Below are 17,641 nucleotides of genomic sequence, written 5' to 3'. Positions count from 1 at the left end.
TGAGCACTTGGCCAGTAAGTAGCTGACACTAGGCATTTATGTCTGGGCACTGAATTAACCAATTTTAATCTTCATAACAGTCCCATGTCCCCACTTTATAGATAAGGCAATAGTGGTACAGAGAAGTGAAGTAGCTTGTCTAGGGTCATGCAGCTGGAAAGTGTTAATGTCTACTCCTAATCATTCCATTACTTAATCATTCTGTTACTCTAACAGAAAACTTCCCCAGGCCAGGTGCAGTGGCTCACGCCTGTAATCTCAGCACTTTGGGAGGCCGAGGCAGGCAGATCACAAGGTCAGGAGATCGAGACCATCCTGGCTAACACAGTGAAACCCTATCTCTACTAAAAATACAAAAAATTAGCCAGCCATGGTGGCACATGCCTGTAGTCCCAGCTACTTGGGAGATTGAGGCAGGAGAATTGCTTGAACCTGGGAGGTGGAGGTTGCAGTGAGCCGAGATAGTGCCACTGCACTCTAGCCTGAGTGACAGAACAAGACCGCCTCTCAAAAAATTTGACAGTTAAGCCAATAGAAACTGGATCCTCCTGAGATCTGGAAGTAATGTATGGTTATGAGTGATGAATGAACTTCCTTGGGGAAGTTATTAGTAAAGTTCTGTTTTAAAGAACTGTAGACGCTAGAGTTCTTCATACATGGCTGTTCTGGGATGGGGCAAACTTTACGTCATCAGAAGGAATGTGGTGATGGGTGTGTGGAGGGAATACCAGAGTTCCCTACAACTGATGTATATGAATGGTATATGAGGCAAGCATTTCTGACCCCACCCTGCTCCCTCCGTGTTTATCCCATGTTCTTTGTGCTATGATGCCTGGATTTTTGTCCAGTGCTTCTATAGTTTTTCTGGATATGATCATCTTAAAGGTCATCATGCCCTTTATTGGTTGATTGACAAAGACTCTTGACTCTTATTGTCCAGGCTGGAGTGCAGTGGCAGGATCACAGCTCACTGAAGCGTTGACTTCCCTGGCTCAAGTGATTCTTCTGTCTCAGCCTCCTCAGTAGCTGGGACTACAGGTGTGCACTACCACACCTGGATAATTTTTTTTTCTTTTGTATTTTTATTTTTTTGAGATGGAGTCTCTGTCGCCTGGGCTGGAGTGCAGTGGCACGATCTTGGTTCACTGCAACCTCTGCCTCCCAGGTTCAAGCAATTGTGCCTCAGCCTCCTGAGTAGCTGGGATTACAGGTACCTACCATCATGCCTGGCTAACTTCTGTATTTTTAGTAGAGACAGGGTTTCACCATGTTGGCTAGGCTGGTCTCGAAACTCCTGACCTCAGGTGATCTGCCCACCTTGGCCTCCCAAAGTGCTGGGATTACGAGAGTGAGCCACCGCACCTGACTAAAAGTTTTAAATTTTAATGAAGTTCAGTGTATTCAATTCTGCCAATCTCATTTTATGAATAGTAATTTTGGTATCCTGTCTAAAAACTTTTTACCTAAATCAGTTACGAAGGTTCCTGTTGTCTTAAACCCGTGCTGCGTTTTGAGTTAATTTTTATGTAATGTATTTTTCACAGGCCGAGGTTTTGTTTTTTGCTTGTAAATCTCTTATTTTAACAACATAAGTTGAAAATACTGTTCCTGCCAGGCATGATGGCTCACGTCTGTAATCTCAGCCCTTTGGGAGGCCAAGGCGGGCAGATCACCTGAGATCAGGAGTTTGAGACCAGCCTGGCCAACATGGTGAAACCCCATCTCTACTGAAAATACAAAAATTAGCTGGGTATTGTGACAGGCGTCTGTAATCTCAGCTACTCGGGAGGCTGAGGCAGGAGAATGGCTTGAACCTGGGAGGCAGAGTTTGCAGTGAGTCCGGATCATGCCATTGCACTCAAGCCAGGGCAACAAGAGTGAGATTTTGTCTCCAAAAAAAAAGTAAACAAAAATACTGTTTCTTTTCCATTGAATTGCCTTCACACTTTTACAAATCAGTTGACCATATTTGTGTGGGTCTGTTTGTGGACTTTCTTCTCCCTTTGATTTATATGTCTGTCCCTTTGCTACTACACTTTATTGGTTACTGTGGCTTTATATTGTAAGTCTTAAAATTGGATAGTATTCTTTCAACTTTATTCTTTTTCAGAATTGTAGCTATTGTAGTTACTTTGCTTTTCCGTATGTATTTTAGAACCAGCAAGTCCGTACACAAAAATTCTGCTGGGATTTGATTAGAATTGCAATAAGTTAACCAAAAAAAAAAAAAAAAACCCTTTTGGAATAATTATCAACTTTACCAAGTTGTCTTTGTATGACTGGCTTATTTCACTTAGCATACTGTTCAACCGTGTTGTAGCACAGGGTTCCCTAACCCCCAGGCCTCAGACTGGTACCTATCTGTGGCCTGTTAGGAACTGGGCTGTATAGCAGGAGGTACGTGGTAAGTGGATGAGCATTACTACCTGAGCTTTGCCTCCTGACAGATCAGTGGTGGCATTAGAGTCTCACAGGAGTGTGTACCCTATTGTGAACTGTGCATATTGAGGGATCTAGGTTGCTCCCTCCTTAAGAGAATCTAATGCCTGATGATCTGAGATGGAACAGTTTGATTCTGAAACCATCTCCCCAAACCCACTCTGTGTCCATTGAAAAACTATCTTCGATGAAAGCTGTCCCTGGTGGGAAGAAGTTGGGGGACTGCTGTTGCAGCACGTGTCAGAATTTTCTTTTGAGAGCTAAGTAGTATTCCTTCATATGCGTGTCCTACATTTTGTTTATCCTTCTGTCCATGGACTTAGGAGTTGCTTCTAATCTTTTGGCAATTGTGATCAATGCTACTGTGAATGTAGGTAAACAAATACCTCTTTGAGATTCTGCTTTAAATTCTTTTGGGTTTGTACCTAGAAGTGGCATTGCTGGGTGTTACAGCAATTCTTTTCTCCTCCTTGAATAAACCAGTGAAAAAGATATTACAGCAATTATGTTTTTAGTTATTTGAGGAATTGCCTTACTGTTTTCCATAGCAGCTGTACTGTTTTACATTTCTACCAACAGTGCCCGAGTATGTTCTCATTTCTCCATGTCCACTCCAACACTTGTTATTTTCTGTTTTGTTTTTACTAAATAGTAATTTTTTTTTTTTTTTTTTTTTTTTTTTGAGACAGTTTTGCTCTTGTTGCCCAGGCTGGAGTGCAATGGCGTGATGTCGGCTCACTGCAACCTCCGCCTTCGGGATTCAATCAACTCTCCTGCCTCAGCCTTCTGAGTAGCTGGGATTACAGGCATGTGCCACCACTCCTGGCTAATGTTTTATTTTTAGTAGAGATGGAGTTTCTCCATGTTGGTCAGGCTGGTCTTGAACTCCTGACCTCGAGTGATCTGCCCACCTCAGCCTCCCAAAGTGCTGGGATTATAGGCGTGAGCCATGGCGCCCAGCTGGTAAATATTATTTTTAAAATTTTGACTTCCGTGTTTTTAGTATGTAGAAATATATTTAATTTTTGTTTGTTGACCTTATGTTCTTTTACATTGCTGAACTTACTAATTCTGAAAGGTTTTTTTTTTCCCCCTTTTTAAATAGATGGCTTGGAATTTTCTACTTAGACAGTTAGGTATTGCAAATGTGCATTGTTTTATTTCTTCCTTTACAGTCTGTATGCCTTTTCTTTTATTGCTGTAATGTACTGCCTATGACCTCCAATGAGAGTCGACATCCTTACCCTTCCTCAATTTTTGTGAGAAAACATTGTCTTTCATCATGACATAAAATGTTAGCTGTGGGTTTTTTGTACATACTCTTATCGGGTTGAAGACATTACCTTCTGTTTCTAGTTTGTTGACAGTCTATATGATTGAATGTTGGATTGTTTCACATGCTTTTTCTGCATAAATTGATATTATCATCTTGTTTTTAGGCTGTGAATGATGAATTAAATTGACTTTTTCCCTGCAAATACTGAACCAACCCTGCATTCTTACAATAAACTCTTTATTGTGGTATTTTACTCTTTTAAGATACTGCTTGGCTTAATATGCTAACATTTTTGTTGAGGATTTATGATGTCTCCGCTGATGAGGGATATTGGTCTGTAGTTTTATTTATTTTTTTGTATTGCCATAGATTTTGTTACAAGGGTGACATAGCCTTAAAATGCGTTTGGAAAACATGCTTATGTTTTCTAGAAGTGATTGTGCTGAATTGGTGTTATTTCTTTAAGTGTTTGATAGAATTCACTTGTGAAACCACTTGAACAATTTCTCTCAAAAGTTTTTGTGTTTTTTTTTTTTTTTTTTTTTGAGACGGAGTTTCGCTCTTGTTACCCAGGCTGGAGTGCAATGGCGCCATCTCGGCTCACCGCAACCTCCGCCTCCTGGGTTCAGGCAATTCTCCTGCCTCAGCCTCCTGAGTAGCTGGGATTACAGGCACGTGCCACCATGCCCAGCTAATTTTTTGTATTTTTAGTAGTGACGGGGTTTCACCATGTTGACCGGGATGGTCTCAATCTCTTGACCTCATGATCCACCCGCCTCGGCCTCCCAAAGTGCTGGGATTACAGGCTTGAGCCACCACGCCCGGCTGTGTTTGTTTTTTTAATGCTCACATTCAGTATCTTCAGTAGTTACGGTATTCTTCAGGTTGTCTATTTCATCTTGGGTAGTTTGTAGTATTCAAAGAAGTGGTTCATTTCATGCTGTTCATTTCATTTCAAACTACTAGTTTGTAGTATTCAAAGAAGTGGTTCATTTCAAGTTGTTTTTATTTCTTTTTTTCCTTTTTAAAAATAACTTTACATCATTGTGGACAAGTTGCATAAGGTTTTGTAGTATTCCCTTATCGTCCTTTAATGTCTGTGGGGTCTCTAGTGACATCCCACTTTTTAAAGTCTGATACTAGTAATTTTTGTGTTCTTGCTCATTCTCTTAAAAGTCTTCATAAGTCTTACAGAGGTTTATCCATTTGTTTGATTTCTAATAACTTCATGATGTTGAAGCTAAATGACCTCTTCTGTCTCCGTGATTTGATTAGTACTTTGTTTCCCTATGGCAAGCATCCCCAAACTATGGCCCCCGGGCCACATGCGACCCCCTGAAGCCATTTATCCGGCCCCCGCCGCACTTCAGGAAGGGGCACCTCTTTCATTGGTGGTCAGTGAGAGGAGCACAGTATGTGGCAGCCCTCCAACGGTCTGAGGGACAGTGAACTGGCCCCCTGTGTAAAAAGTTTGGGGACGCCTGCCCTAAGGCTTCCCTTTTTGATTCTCCAATCAGAAAAGCTAGGGCCTTAGATACCTTGCATGGTTGTGCACTTCCTGTAACTGTATACATGTCCAGGGCTAACGAGAGGTGAACAGAAGAGAAAAAAGCAAACAGGTTCAATCCATCCCCTTGGAACTATAGCTTCTTCCTTCTGTCAGTGTTTTATAGGTCAGTGATCCCCAAGCTTTTTGGCACCAGGGACTGGTTTTGTAGAAGACAGTTTTTCCATGGTCAGTGGAGAGGGGTGGTTTTGGGATAGAAACTGTTGTACCTCAGCTCATCAGGCATGGGTTAGAATCTCGTAAGGAATAGGCATCCTAGATCCTCCACATGTGCAGTTCACTATAGGGTACGCACTCCTGTGAAAATCTAATGACCCTGCTGCTGATCTGATGGGAGGCGGGGCTCAGGCAGTAATGCCTGCTCAACCTCCTTTCACCTCCTGCTGTGTGATCTGGTTCCTAATAGGCCACTGACCAGTACTGGTCTTGGGCGTGGGGGTTTGGGGACTCTTGTTTTAGATTCCCCTTTCTTGCTTCTCCAGCCAGAACTACAAGGCTTCTCCTAAGATTTGTCTGCGTCCGCTAACTAACTTCAGAGTTTTTGCTGCTGAGTCTAGGCCAGGGTATGGCAAAGGGGTAAAAAGAAGCAAATAAATAACTTGAGCTTCTGTAGTACTGCAGAGTTCCCAGTCTGTCCGCTGTCTTTACTTTCAGTCTTCAAATAGCTGTTTAATACATTGTACAGATTTTGTAACTGCTTTCCGTGGGAGAAGCAAGGTAGAATGTGCCTATTGAAATTTGTCTGGATCTACAACCTGGAACTAAAGTTTAAGTTGTTTCTTTTAATATTGTTTTCTGGTGCCTTCTAAATTTCAAAAGAGGTGAGTTTGGATATTTTATTTCTCAAGAACAGAATAACTACTCATAAGTAATTTGCTTTAAAATTTATTTTTTACTTGTAGATAACCTTTGGATGGATTAAGACCACATAGGACTATACTACTTTAAAAGAAAAGCGTATTCAGTTTTTCCATGTGATTCAGCACTAGAGATGTTTATGCAGTGCCTGTCATTTTAAACTTAAGTCTATAAAAACCTTTACTTGTTGCTCTTTTCCCATCTTTCTACCTCCAGTTTTAATGAACAAAATATACAAGGTTAAGACTGGGCAGGGGCAAAATCTCCTCGTAGGGATTTAGAACAATAAATCAGTTGGAAATTACAGGGCACTATTAATGCTGTTTCTAATTTTATTATCCACAACCAGAAAAGCAAGGGTTGCGTCAGTACTAGGGGCATTTTCCCCTTTTGTATTTTTTGCTTTCCTGAATGGCCTACTTTGTCTTATTCAAAACACAGTACTACTATTCAGTAATTACTATTCAATATTACTTTCCATGTGGGGATGACAAAGGCTGTACTTTACTGTGGTCTTCCCTAGATGTCTAGTATTGTATATATTCACAGAGACCTTTCTTTAGTTTTTTATTCCGATCTGGGAGACAAAGGAGGTGCTCAGTAAGTTAAGTGTTGGTTGAATTGAGGGTGTATGATGCTTTTCAGACCTTGACCGTCAGTCCACATAGAGATTTCTGTGCACATCTTCCTTGAGTTTTTTTCTTGGCCTAGTGTTTTGTTTTTGTGTTCACTATCCGTAGACTATCACGTGTGTCCACGTATATATACAAAGACTGAAATTACTTAATTTGCTTACTCTGGGTGGCTGATGGTAATGACTGTGATATTTCAGATTCTGGTTTAAAAGAAGGCTTGTATTTGATTTGTCTTTCACTCATTACGCCTACTATCATATTCTTAGCTCATTTCCTTCTCTTTAATACTCTGCCATTGGGTTTTAGATTAACTTAATATCATACAGGTGGGTTGTGCTGATTATGGTCAGGGAAATAAGTGACTCTCTTTTTTTCCCCCCATTCGATTTTTTTGCGACAGGGTATCAGTTTGTCACCCAGGCTGGAGAGAGGTGGCACTTTCATGACTCATTACAGCCTCAAACTCCTCCTGGGCTCAAACAATCCTCCTGCCTCAGCCTCCCTAGTAGCTAAGACTACAGGCACACACCACCATGCCCCATTAATTTAAAAAAGTTTTTTTTTTGTACAGACGGGGATCTTGCTACATTGCCCAGGCTAGTCTCACACCTATGGGCTCAAGTGATCCTCCTGCCTTGACCTCCCAAAGTGTTGGGATTACAGTTGGGAGCCACATGCCTGCCTAAATACCTCTCTAGATGGAGTCTTGTTCTTGTTTTATTCTTAGAGCCAACCCTGGATATAGGAAGGGGCTAGCACTAATCTTATTTTAAGAAACAACAAAAAGTAATTGAGAAATGGAAAAACTTGCCAAGGTCGCAGCTAACATTGGCCGAATGGAATTTAACCTAGGCAGAGCCTCCTTTCTTAGCTGCTACTGTTTATAAGCTGTATATAGTTCTGTCATCTCAAACATGGAAATAAGGATGACTTCTAATATCTCCTGCAAGTTCGCTTATGCATTTATGACTGTTACCACCACTTTCGTCAGTGTTTTTATTGAGATCTATAATTTCCTCCTACGTAATGTCCCAATTAAAATCCTTAAGTGAAATTCACAGAAAATATAACCCACTTATAGATGTAATTTAAAAATCAATGTGATGCCCTAGTAATACTGGAAAGGAGACATAAAAGAGAAATCATTGATACAAAAAGAATTCACTACATAGATACTTGGGCATGATCAGAGTTTAGACGTAATGAAATAGCCAAGTGCTTGTGCCATGTGTAGAATAATCCTCAGTGGATCAATACTGGTGTTGAGACAGGAATAATATACAGGCAATGCAAACTTATGTGCTCTCAGTTTGGTGGTTTTCTGTGGTGAAAAGCAGGGCAAAATATAATAGTATCTTGATTTACATGATACAGTTTTGGAAGATAAAGTATATATGAAAGCTGAGCAGTAAATACTTTATCAGGTTATAGGGCCAGATAAATGGGTTTCCCCTACATCTGAATATCGAGCACCTTTAAAGGCCGTGCAGGACATGAGACTATTTTGGTTTATTGTGTGAAGCTGTACTGCACATTTCAGTATGTGCGACATAACTGGTCACACATCAAACATTAGTGAAGAACCTCTTTCCTAACCCCAAAAGATCTACAGATTTCTGAAACCACTTCCTTGAGGCGTGAAGGTTTCTTCTTTGAGAATTACTGTTCTAAATCATTCCTTCCTCAGCTGTGTTGAAGGACCAGTTATTTTATTTATTTGTTTAAAGATGGGGTTTCACTGTGATGGCCAGGCTGGTCTTGAACTCCTGACCTCAGGTGAACCTGAGGCCTCCGCCTCCCACCTCGGCCTCCCAAAGTGCTAGGATTATAGGTGTGAGCCACCGTGTCCAGCAGGACCAGTTATTTTTAAATTTCTAATTGATCACTGACTTTTTTGTAAAACACAATGAAAATTAATTACAGTGGAATTTTAAAGGCAGCCAAAAGCTGATTTTTATTATTAGATTCACCAGACATAAAATTCTTGTGAATCTGCTATAAAATTTTTAACTGCTTAATCTCCACTTGTAAGTTTGTCTTGTCATCATATGGTTTCTAGGTTCATTCAATTCACTCTGCTTTCTCTCCTCACAGGCACCCAAAATGATGGTGTGTTTCCAAAATACTTTGCAATGGGAGGTTTAAGTTCGCCTTTTCCTGGCCAAATGCTCAAATGTTTTACTCCCCCATCACCACCTTTGTTTTGCATAAATACTTCTTTCTGTAAAAATTATCTTTTCATGATAGAAATGAACTTAACTGCCTTTACAATCAGCTCTCTCTCTTTATCCGTGATAGAAATTTGCAATTTAGTTTAACAGACATAACTCAAGTTTTTTGTTTTTTTTTTTCTTTTCTTTTCTTTTTTCTTTTTTGAGATGGAATTTTAGTCTTGTCGACCAGGCTGTAGTGCAGTGATGTGATCTCCACTCACTGCAACCTCCCTCCTGGGTTTAAGCAATTCTCCTGCCTCAGCCTCCTGAGTAGCTGGGATTACAGGCACTTGTCACCACACCCAGCTAATTTTTTGTATTTTTAGTAGAGACAGGGTTTCGCCGTGATGGTCAGGCTGGTCTCAAACTCCTGACCTCAGGTGATCTGCCCACCACAGCCTCCCTCAAGTTGTTTTTTATTCTTCTTAGCTTTATATACTTATGGATAGGAAGTCACGAAGTAAAACAATGTACAAAAGTTCTCCAAAGTATATATTACTTTTGCTAATCACATACAGGTAAACTCATCTAAGATGATTTGATTTCTAGGGCAACTCAACTCTAAAAGCCTAAAAATATCTCTGAGCTATGGATAAAGCAGGTGGTTTTGGACTTAGACTACACTTTTCTTTGTTTCTGAGACAGAGTCTTGTTCTGTTGCCCAGGCTGGAGTGCGGTGGTGCAGTCTCAACACACTGTAGTCTCCTGGGTTCAAGCGATTCTCCTGCCTCAGCCTCTTGCGTAGCTGGGACTTAAGGCGTATGCTACCATGCCTGGCTAATTTTTGTATTTTTTCTAGAGATGGGATTTTGCCATATTGGCCAGGCTGGTCTTGAATTCCTGACCTCAGGACTTCAGGTGATCCACCCATCTTGGCCAACCAAATTGCTTGGATTACAGGCTTTACAGGCTTAAGCCACCGTGCCCAGCCTATGCTGCATTTTGCTTCATGCCACTACAGTGACTTTTCTTTTTTTGAAGTTGAGTCTTTTTTTGTCAACCAGGCTGGAGTGCAGTGGTGCAATCTCAGCTTACTGCAACCTTCACCTCCTGGAATCAAGCAATTCTCCTGCCTCAGCGTCTTGAGTAGCTGGGATTACAGGTGCCTGCCACCATGCCCAGGTAATTTTTGTATTTAATAGAGACAGGGTTTCACCATGATGGCCAGGCAGCTCTTGTACTCCTGACCTTGGGTGAGCAACCCACCTAGGCCTCCCAAAGTGCTGGGATTGCAGGTGTGAGCCACCATACCTGATCTAGCAGTGACTTTTCAAACCTTAATTTTGGAAGACTTCCTACTGTAGTTTTGTGGTTTTTTTCTTCTTCTTTTTTCTTTTTTCTTGAGACAAAGTCTCACTCTGTCACCTAGGCTGGAGTGCAGTAGTGTGGTCTCGGCTCACTGCAGCTTCCACCTTCCAGGTTCAAGTGATTTTCCTGCGTCAGCCTCCAGAGTAGCTGGGACTACAGGCATGTGCCACCATGTCCAGCTGATTATTGTATTTTTAGTAGAGACAGGGTCTCACCATGTTGTCCAGGATGGTCTCGATCTTTTGACCTTGTGATCTACCCACGTTGGCATCCTAAAGTGCTGGGATTATAGGCATAAGCCACCACGCCCAGCCCCTGCTGTAGTTTTCATACTGTGACTTCAAATGATGAAAGACAATTCCTGTAACAAGGCAGGAAGGGTCCTGGATTATCAGAGTCCTGGCAGTTCATACTAGTGATGCTGATGGTGAACTCCCTCACAGGGAGCCTGCAACTGTTTCTCTGGTGGTTTTGTGTAAAGGCAGGTACTGCTGGGAAGGGGTCCTGCTGTTAGGCTGCAGTGCCGAATCTTAAGTATGATTGGTGTCTTTACTTTTGGTTATTCTGTATCAGCAGAAAAATTAGTTTTTAAATGGAAACCATTTATTCAGTCATGGTTTAAAAATCAGGGTTTTGGGCTGGGTGTGGTGGCTCACACCTGTAATCCCAGCACTTTGGGAGGCTGAGGTGGGCAGGTCACTTAAGGTCAGGAGTTTCAGACTAGCCTGGGCAACATGGTGAAATACCCGTCTATTGAAAAGACAAAAATTAGCCGGGTGTTGTTAAATGTAAATTTTTGGTGCTGCAAAAGAAGTAGCACTCAAATGTAAGTTGCCTCAGCAAGGCAATTTACTACTACTTTTTTTTTTTTTTTGGACAGAGTTTTGCTCTTGTTGTTCCGGCTGGAGTGCTTGCAACCTCCGCTTCCGAGGTTTGTGTCAGCCTCCCAAGTAGCTGGGATTACAGACATGCACCACTACACCTGGCTAATTGTGTGTTTTTAGTAGAGATGAGGTTTCTTCATGTTGATCAGGCTGGTCTCGAACTCCTGACCTCAGGTCATCCACCCACCTCAGCCTCCCAAAGTGTTGGGATTATAGGCGTGAGCCACTGTGCCCGGCAGCAATTTACTTGTATAGAAGGATACGTCTCACACATGGAGCAATGGTGAGCACACACCTGGACAAGGGAGGGGAAGGATTTCTTATTCCTGACGCAGGTAGACTCTAGTGCTGTGTCATTGCTCTATTGGCTATGGTTAGACCGCACAGTCTAAGCTAATTCCAACTGGCTATTTAAAAGAGAGCAGGGATATGAGCCGGATTGCAGGGTATGTAGTTTGGCGGGATGGACTGTTACAGGACAGGTCAGAGCAGGTGACCAGAGCAGGTGACTGGGATGAGTCAGATCTGAGCAGGGGACCTGGGGAACAGGTATGAACTGAATAGACCTGGTGGAAAAGATTGTTTACTGAAACTGTAGGGAAGTTAAAAGTTTAAAATGGAGAATTAAAGAATAAGAGAGCTGAACATACTGACATGCTGATTCTTTGAAGAGAAACTTGGAGTTCACGAAATCTGTGTTGGCACATGCCTGTAATCCCACCTACTCTGGAGGCTGAGGCATGTGAATTACTTGAACCCAAGAGGCGGAGACTGCAGTGAGCCAACATTGTACCGCTGCACTCCAGCCTTTGTGTCAGAGTGAGACTTCGCCTCAAAAAAAAAAAAAAAAGAGTTTTAACAGCATCTTAAATACCTCTGCTCTTCCAGCTGACTCATCTCACACATAGTCATTACAGTACAATGTGTATGGTTGGCTTTAATGTGTGCTTGTGTAGATATTTATGGTTGGATCCATGTATAGTCATGAGGTGGCTTTTGAAGTTGTCCTCTTGAGAAATGGAAATTCTTGGGCATCTAGCTATTTCTTAATTTTCAATGGGTTTAACAAGTAAAGCCAGATTGAAGGATGTGCCTTGCTTTCTGCGGCTGGATCAGCCTCAGTCAGAATGGCTCCTTTTGGTTGTAATGTTGGTACGGCAGAGACAGTACTTAGGCTGTGAAGAGCCTCGGACACTAGTGTCCTCAAAATGTTACCCTGGAGGAGCAGGACAAGGTCAGCTGTGGCTCTCCCAAGTCCAAAACCACCTGGTTATTACAGAGCTCAGAGATAGTACTTTTAATGGCAAAAACCGCAGTTACCTGTGAACGAACCTAATATTTTGTTTCAGACTTCACAGAGTTGAGTTGCATTAGAAATCAGATCATTTTAGATGGATTTGCCTGTATGTGATTAGCAAAAAGCAATATAATACTTTGGAGAACTTTTGCACATTGTTTTACTGCCTAATTTACTATACTGGAGAAGTAGGATATGGGAAACACGTTTCTTTAGTTGCTCAGCTCCTGTGTACCTCTTAGATGTACTGAGAACATGTTTAAAGATGCAAACTTCTTGTACCACGTGTCCCTTATCCATTAACCAAGGACCTGCTGTGGTGTTGAACTAAAGATATAACTTGTTCTAATGTTTGGAGAAGAAAAAACTGGCTCATATGGCTCAGTGGGAGATGGTGTAGGAATTTTAAAGTGACTTTTAAAGCCCTGTATTTTGGGAGTTTTCAAACATACACACATGGAGAAAATAGTATCCTGAACCTCCATTTCCCTGACTTTAATGATAGTCAACATTCTGCTTTTGTTTTACTCATCAATACTGCTTCACTTTCTTTGGGTGGGGGAGAGGTAGATTATTTTAGAGCAATTCAAGGATGGCTGGTGGTACAGAAAATTCATATGCTAACATAAAATAAGAATAGGTATGTTAGTTTCCTGTGCTGCTGTAACAAATTAACTACAAACTTGGTGGTTTAAAGCCACAGAATTTTTTTGTTCTTGAGGCCAGGAGTCTGAAGTCAGTCTCTGGGTTAAAGTCAAGGTTGTCATGAGGACTGGCTCCTTATGGAAGTCTTAGGGGAGAATTCATCTGCTTGCCTGTCCCAGGTTCTGGTGTCTGGCTGGCTGTAGTCCTTCGCTTTCGTGGTTTCCTCTTTCAAAGTGTGCCACTTCAGCCTCGCTTCTGTCCTCATGTTGCCTTCTCTCTGACTTTCCCTCTTCTTTCACCTCTTTTATAAGTCTCCGTGATTGCGTCAGGCACACCCAGGTAATCCCATACCATCTCTCCACCTCAAGATACTTAATGTACACCTTTGAAGTCCCTTTTGCCATATAAGGTAACATTCGTAGGTTTTAAGCATTAGGAGGTAGATATATTTGGGACCATTATTCAATTTACCATCAGTGTAGTCAGCACTCAGGTGTCAAATAAATGGTAGTAGGACCACAACCTTGAGAGTGGGGACTCTGCTCACTGGGAAAATACATTAAGATAAAGTTCTTCAGTACCTAGAGGGATTCTCTGTGAAATGGCATTTTGTCATTTCACATAGAGCAGGCGTCCCCAAACTACGGCCCGCGGGCCACATGCGGCCCCCTGAGGCCATTTATCCGGCCCCCCGCCGCACACTTCAGGAAGGGGCACCTCTTTCGTTCGTGGTCAGTGAGAGGAGCACAGTATGTGGCGGCCCTCCAATGGTCTGAGGGACAGTGAACTGGCCCCCTGTGTAAAAAGTTTGGGGACGCCTGACATAGAGGATGCAGCATTCCTATGATGAGGTAACAAGATAGCAGGAGGCATGTGTTGGTGTAAGGCCAGTTAGTAGCGGGTGCCTTTGAGACCTGAGAGGAGACAGCTACAGTTCAGTGTCAGAGCCAAGACTGTGCTAGTTCATAGCTCCTAGTTCATGGCTCCTCATCTCAGGCTAGACCCTGGCAGTTGACAACACAGTGCTCTCCTGGGCCTGAGGCCATTCTGTCACCCCTCCCTGAGCTGTGGAGCTGAGCTCCTTCCCTGTCCTTGATTCTGCCTCTTCTTAGAAGTGTTTTTCAGTCTATCAAAGTGCCCACTATGTACTGGAGGGGAATCTGCTACACAAGACAATGTTGATCTCTTGCCCAAGTCCGCTTTTCTGGGCTCACAAAAAACAGATTCATCCTAGCTCTGTTTTTCACTAAATGTCTCTGGGGTCTTGGTTATTCTCCATGTAAACCTAGAACATACTTTTCATTAAAATACAAGGCAGAAGTATGGGGTGTCTGGGTCTGAACCTCAGGCAAGTCCCAGAATGGTTGAATGGAAAGACTGAATGGGGACTTTGAGGCCAGCTACTTACTGGGTGTGAGACTTTGGATAAAGGTGACTACCATACAGAGTTGCTTTCCCATCTGTGAAAATGGGATTAACAAAAAAAAAAGTCCTTTTAGGGTCAAGGTGAGAACCAGCAAATAAGACTAGTGCCTCGCCCTGCTGCACTGCGAAATAACTTTTATTGGAGGCATTTATCCTTTGGCTGAAATTCTCATGTTTTGTGCTCCAGTGCTATGAAGTACTTTACGTCCTAACCCCACCCCTCTCTTAGCTTCAGGGCTTTTTGCATACGTTTTCTTTGCCAAGAATCCATTTGCTGCTGCTTTTTTCCCCCCCTTTTTTCCCGACAGTCGATTTTGTTCTGGATCCTTTCCATCTTTCTTGATTCCCACCAATTATTTAGCCCTGAATTTGGATGTCATGCCTGCCACACCTGGACTAAACATCTTTCCTGTATTTCTCCCATACTTAACACTGTGGTAGCACTTGGCATGTAGGCTTGCATTGGCTCATGTATTTTTTTTCTTCAGAAAACTGTAGGTTTATTGCTACACAATCTGCCGGTAATTCCAGCTGTTTTGGGTGATTTCATTATTTGACTTTGGGGTGTGTGTGTGTGTGTGTGTGTGTGTGTGTAAGTACATATTTTGGAAGTCAGGGTCTCCTCTTGCCCAGTACGGTGGTGAGATCATAGCTCACTGCTGCATCAAACTCCTGAGCTAAAGCGATCCTCCCTCCTTTGCCTCCCAAAGTGCTGGGGCTATCGGTGTGCACCCTTCTTTGTCCCCCACTTCCAAGCCATCACTTTATATTTTAATTGCCTTCCTACTTGTATCTATTTCCCCAAACAGAGCTAAGGTGGGTAGGGCTGTGTCCTCTTCTGTTATCATCAGAGACCCAGAATAGTGGCTGGGTGTGGACTTGCTGGTCTATATTCATCACTGAATGTATATTGGTTGGGAATTTTTCAACTCCGTAATAGATTATTGGGGGGGGTGAAAAAAAAAACCTCACTGGATATTTTTGTGTGGGGGTGGGGGGGGGATAAGTACAAGAGAATAGGATAAAAATTTGTTGTTCCAGGTTATTGAGGTTTGTATTTTTGTTGTTTTTTTTTCTCTCTGTTTCTTTTCTTTTTTTGAGACAGAGTCTGGCTGTGTCACCTAGGCTGGAATACAGTGGTGTGGTCTTAGCTCACTGCAACCTCCACCGTCTGGGTTCAAGTAATTCTCCTGCCTCAGCCTCCCTAGTTGCTGGAATTACAGGCGTCTGCCACCATGCCCAGCTAATTGTTGTATTTTTAGTAGAGATGGGGGGTTTCACCATGTTGCCCAGGCCCCGGCTGGTCTCAAATTCCTGGGCTCAAGCTGTCTTCCCTCAGCCTCTCAAAGTGCTGGGATTAAAGACATCAACCACTGTACCTGGCCCCAGGTCATTAGTTTTATTGATGCAGAAATCACTGAAGTTCTTTTTTTTTTTTTTTTTTTTTTTTTTTTCTTTTAATGAGATGGAGTTTCGCTCTTGTTACCCAGGCTGGAGTGCAATGGCGCGATCTCGGCTCACCGCAACCTCCGCCTCCTGGGTTCAGGCAATTCTCCTGCCTCAGCCTCCTGAGTAGCTGGGATTACAGACACGTGCCACCATGCCCAGCTAATTTTTTCTATTTTTAGTTGAGGCGGGGTTTCAACATGTTGACCAGGATGGTCTTGATCTCTTGATCTTGTGATCCACCCACCTCGGCCTCCCAAAGTGCTGGGATTACAGGCTTGAGCCACCGCTCCCGGCCACTGAAGTTCTTTAAAAAAAAGTTTTTATTTTTTGTTTCTTTGTGTTATTTCCTATTTTTTGGTGGCGGCAAATGGAAATCTTGGTGCCATCTGTGTTGGCCCTTCACTAGCAGGGATCAGATGTTTTCAAAAGTATATTGCGGGTGTTTTATCCTGATTTGTTTACTTATTTAAGTAGTTCAGGTTGTTTTGGTTAGGCTTTCTAGTAGTAGTTGATCGTAATATTCTGCTTTCTGTTTTGGGGGAAGTTCAATTTCTTATTTAAAAAAATTTTTTATGGAAAACCCCCGATGTTTAGTGCTGAAAAAATGAGTCACAAAAGTCAGAAGCATCAGTGAGGGATGCTCCTGTGAAATTGAGCAGGCTGTGCCCCCAGATGCCAGTCTCATTAGGGTGGATTAATGCTAAGCTCCTCTGAGCTTACACCCATCATTACTCCATGTTCTCCTTTCTCAGCAAATTTGATGACCATCAATTCTGAGCATGTTTTGTGCACCTCCAGTATTCCAGTATTGTTTAACACTACTTGAAGCTGGCCAGCTGAACAAATATTTCTGACTCCAGATAATCTACGTGATATCTTTCCCATAAAGGACATGACTTCATCATATTAATTTATTTCTTGCTCAACTAAACACAAGCAAACTTTTCTTTGGTCACAGCGTTGTTTCTGTATGGTAGGAATTTTATTTACGTGCCGACGTGCTGTTTAATTAATGTTTAAAGAGAGGACCTTTGCTTATATGCTCCCCTTGGCTACTAGAGATAGCTTTGTAGCGCGTGATGCAGCCTGCATAATTTCTCACCAACTGACTGCGTTCACCTTGGTGTTGTCTGCTACTGAGGGTAACCTCTACTGTATGTTTTTAGAATATTTAACTTCAACTTCACCAGTAACTGTATATCAATTTATTTGAACTCTTACTTTCCCTGGCTTTATTTTTCTCTCATGGTTTGTTGTTGTTGTTGTTGATGTTTGTTATTGGGGAGGGAAGTGGCAGGAGAGATGGGGTCTCCCTCTGTCACCCAGGCTAAAGTGAAGTGGCACCATTACAGCTCACTGCAGTATCAGCCTTCCAGGCTCAAGCAATCCTGCTACCTCAGCTTCCTGAGTAGCTAGGACTACAGGCACGGCACTCTCCCGCACACCTGGCTAAATTTTCTATTTTTTTTTTATAGAGACATGGTTTCGCCATGTTGTAAGAGCTGTTCTCCAACTCCTGGGCTCATGCATTGTGCTCACCTTGGCCTGCCGAAGTGGGTATTTTAAAAAGTCTTGTTGATTATAAATAACTTTACCCTTTTGCGAAGTAGATTTTTTAAGTCATGCAGTTGTGTCTGTAGCTGAA

At 42.3% G+C, this 17,641-nt stretch overlaps 1 protein-coding gene and 1 non-coding gene across 2 annotated transcripts in view; one reads left to right on the top strand and one right to left on the bottom strand.

Annotated features, from left to right (window-relative positions):
* IGF2BP3 (insulin like growth factor 2 mRNA binding protein 3) overlaps window positions 1–17,641 on the top strand; it is a 174,230-nt gene that overhangs the window by 72,322 nt on the left and 84,267 nt on the right. The gene's annotated exons all lie outside the window — the stretch shown is intronic.
* Window positions 15,030–15,102, bottom strand: LOC120365501 (small nucleolar RNA SNORD65). Its single transcript, XR_005580425.2, has one exon. It is a non-coding gene; the product is annotated as a small nucleolar RNA SNORD65 (small nucleolar RNA).

This window comes from Saimiri boliviensis, chromosome 10 (assembly GCF_048565385.1).
Source record: "Saimiri boliviensis isolate mSaiBol1 chromosome 10, mSaiBol1.pri, whole genome shotgun sequence".
NCBI classification, from domain to species: domain Eukaryota; kingdom Metazoa; phylum Chordata; class Mammalia; order Primates; family Cebidae; genus Saimiri; species Saimiri boliviensis.
This window is presented reverse-complemented; position numbering and strand designations above follow the sequence as displayed.